Source organism: Nuphar pumila, chromosome 6, assembly GCF_984573655.1.
Source record: "Nuphar pumila chromosome 6, dmNupPumi1.hap1.1, whole genome shotgun sequence".
In the NCBI taxonomy this organism is placed as follows: Eukaryota; Viridiplantae; Streptophyta; class Magnoliopsida; order Nymphaeales; family Nymphaeaceae; genus Nuphar; species Nuphar pumila.
This window is the reverse complement of record NC_143254.1, coordinates 10,246,429-10,250,130: the sequence shown is the minus strand read 5'-3', so window position 1 is coordinate 10,250,130 and position 3,702 is coordinate 10,246,429. Positions and strand designations below refer to the sequence as shown.

General features: G+C 38.2%; 1 non-coding gene across 1 annotated transcript; it reads right to left on the bottom strand.

Annotated features, from left to right (window-relative positions):
• Window positions 1-1,981: 1,981 nt before the first annotated feature.
• On the bottom strand, window positions 1,982-2,062 carry LOC149833918 (small nucleolar RNA Z195/SNORD33/SNORD32 family). The gene has a single exon (XR_016432911.1). It is a non-coding gene; the product is annotated as a small nucleolar RNA Z195/SNORD33/SNORD32 family (small nucleolar RNA).
• Between the last annotated feature and the right edge of the window lie 1,640 nt (window positions 2,063-3,702).

Below are 3,702 nucleotides of genomic sequence, written 5' to 3'. Positions count from 1 at the left end.
GTGTGGATGGAATAAGAAAAGACTTACATTGAGTGACCAAGTGAGAGAAGGGACATTAGAAAATGTATTTAAGGTGACTAAATGGAGAGAGAAGAAATGTATTGAAAAAAGAGGAAGAGAGGTTACTTGCCAAGTTTTCTTTGGTTGATAGCAAGGGTCATTAAATATGAGAGAGACACTCATTAAAAGAGGAAAAGGGTTGGTAACTAAAGATGGCAGTGGACCGAGGTGGGGGACAAGGTCTCCACCCCCGCCCCGTTTCAAAATTTGAACCTTCATCCCCGCCTCCATCCCCACACGGGGATGGATTTTAACCTCCACCCCCACCTCCATCCCCGTTTCATGTCCTCCATCCCCAGTCCAAACAGGGTGAGGCAGGGCGGGGCCCGTTTTCCCTCGGTCTATAGTTATCCCTTAAAGGATTGGGGATGAGGCGAGGCAGAGAAAGGCGGGGATTGAAACAGGGATGGGGCAGGGGAAAGCGTAAGTCCATTCCCACCTCCATCCCTGCACGGGGATAGATTTTAACCATCATCCTTGTTTCATGCCCTTCATCCCCGGTCCAAACGAAGCAAGGCGGGGTGGGGCCCCGTCATCCCCCGGTCTACTGCCATCCCTATTGGTAACTTAGTAGGGCCATAGAGAGAGCTAAAAATAGCAAGCAGTAATGTAGTTATAAGAGGATAAAATAAGCATTAAACAAAAATGAATAAACAAGTATAAGTAAATACAATAAAATTATTTGACTGTGAATGGTTGCAAAAAGGCTTGGGTCACTTTGATTTTTGTGATTCACTCCAAAAGATTCACACACACACACACACACACACACACACACACACACACACACACACACACACACACACACACATATATATATATATATATATATATATATATATATATAATCATTGCTAAATTAAACATGCTAAATGAGTTTGTGAGGCCTTTTTCATTTTATTTTGAAATTTTGACCACAGACGTGTAGGGATGGCAGTGGACTGGGGCGGGGGCGGGGGACAAGGTCTCCACCCCCACCCCATTTCAAATTTTAACTTCATCCCCGGTCCATCCCCGTGGCAGGGGAGACTTTGGACCTCCACCCCCGCCCCGTCTCAAAATAATAATCCCCACCCCGCCCCGTTTCCGTCCCCATCCCCGTCCAGATGAAGATTGCATTTTCCTTGCCATTTTTAATAAAAAAATATGCAATGTCCAAAAATATTTGCTTCTCTGTTTGATCAAGTCCATCATAACTTATTTTTAAACTCTGATGAATATCTTTTCCTTGATTCTTTAAGGTCTCCAAGATGCTTTCCCATTCCTCTATATTGTTCTTATCAAAAAACAGTGAGCCTAATACTTCAAGTGTTAATGGTAGCCCACCAGTACTCTGCACAACTTTCTTAGATAATTTTTTCAAAAAAAATGAGTTTATTTTTAATCAAACGCTACAATATTTGCTAATTGAGAGTAGAAAACAAATTTTAAATAATGTGATCATGACTTTATGAAAGCTTTTTAAGATTTTCAGTGAAAAACAACCCACAAAATACCAGAATTTCATTACTTGAAAATTTGTATATTTATGTCAAGAAAAAGATGATCTAACAAACTATGCAGATTTGGTTGAAGCAATTAACAGGAAAAGCAAAATAGTAGTAGTTCCACCATAATCTTAACCTAGAACAGATAAAAATCAGATAAAAAAAAAATTTTATGTGCAACCTGAGCCAAAAGATGGTGAATGATTAATGAATAATCATTGTCACGCTCAATAACAAAATTCGATATCATCATTGATTACACCAACATAAAAAATCAGACAAGAAAACTTTAAGTCACAATTGGTTGCACACATTTATCGTACCGACAAATAGAAATCTTGATCCAATGCAATTTTAAAGAAAATGGGCGCAACCAGATAGACCCTTCAAAATCCCACAGAAGCAACAAAAACAAATTAACGTAGAGAGAGAGAGAGAGATCAGATGGTAGTGCATGTTATAGATTCATCACTCTGTTATAAATTTGATTGGGTTTAACCATCATCACGTCTCCCCAATTCAGTACCCCAAATTGAAAAAGATTTAACGTACGAAATGAAGAAACTCGCACAAAGAAATAGAAAAGGGCGAAACAAAAAAAGAGTGAGATACGGTAATCCTTTCAAATGTACAGAACTTAGGGCTAGATTTTCTACTTCTACCGAACAAAAAGGGCTTCTGGCTGCAGCTTCTCAAAGATGTTATAAAAGAAGAAAACAAAAATTTACCTTCTCTCTCTCCTTTGGGCGGCGACGGTGAGTAGGGATGATACCGTATTTTGTCTAATAAGATGTAGGGTTAGGGTTAGTAAGTTAGTAGTATATATAAACATGGTTGTTTTATAATTTTATTACTTAACTTAGGGTATTTTAGTAATATTATTAATGGGGCGGGGGCGGGTGGGGGAAAGTGTAAGTCCATCCCCGCCTCCATCCCCACATGGAGATGAATTTTAACCTTCATCCCTGCCTCCATCCCTGTTTCATTCCATTCATCCCCGGTCCAAACGGGGTGAGGCGGGGCAGAGCCCCGTTGTCCCCCGGTCCACTGCCATCCCTACAGACGTGACTATATGTGATCTATGGACTTGATTTTATAGGGATAAGCTTTTTTGATGTGTTCGATTACAATAAATAGGTGAGTTTTTATAAGGTTTAAAAAATCAACGGTCCAAAATCTTTGTAAAATTTTTAGGCTGCAAATATCAATTTTTCCAACGAAAACACATAATTCAGGTGTTGATCCCTACTAAATAGACCATGTCCAACACATTTATGGGGTCAGAACCCCCAAAAAAAACCAAAAAAGCCATTTAGCATTTTTCATTTAGCACATATATATATATATATATATATATATATATATAGAGAGAGAGAGAGAGAGAGAGAGAGAGAGAGAGAGAGTAATGGGTAGGTGCGAAATGAAATGTGCTAAATGAGTTTTTCTGCTCTTCTAGTGTTTTTTTTTACAGTTTTGACCCCATAAATGTGTTGGGCATTGTCAATTTGCAAGGAATCTAAACCTGGATCATGTGTTTTCTATATAAAAAAATGATATTTAGAGCCTTGAAAATTTACAAAGATTTTGAACCGTTGATTTTTTGAAACTTATAAAAACCCACCCATGTGTTGGGATCGAACACTTTAAGAGTTGATCCCTATAAAATCAAGTACATAGATCTCGGAATTTAAAAATAAAATGAAAAAAACCTGAAAAAACCTATTTAACATGTATCATTTAGCACAACACTGAACCCCCTTTCACGTGAACAAGTTGGACAATTGGTGAGAGACCGATTTGCATAAAAAACATGCAAAAATGACCTTTAGCAGAGGTCGCTGACCACCACTAAAAACCTGTTTTCTGCCCATTTTGCGCGTGCCGCGATCAGCAGTGTGCTTGTCCGATGTAATGTCCAACATTCTGCTTGTTTGACTTTACACCATATATATATATATATATATATATATATATATATATATATATATGGTTCATTATTCCATAGCACCGTAAGGAAATATATCAACCCAATCAATGTTTATCTTCTTTAAAACAGGGGCATGCATCAACCAATGCAAAGACGCATACTTTATGCTGCAGAGAAGAGTTTAATACTTCGGAGATGAATACCGATACAAAGTGGGACACTGGAAAA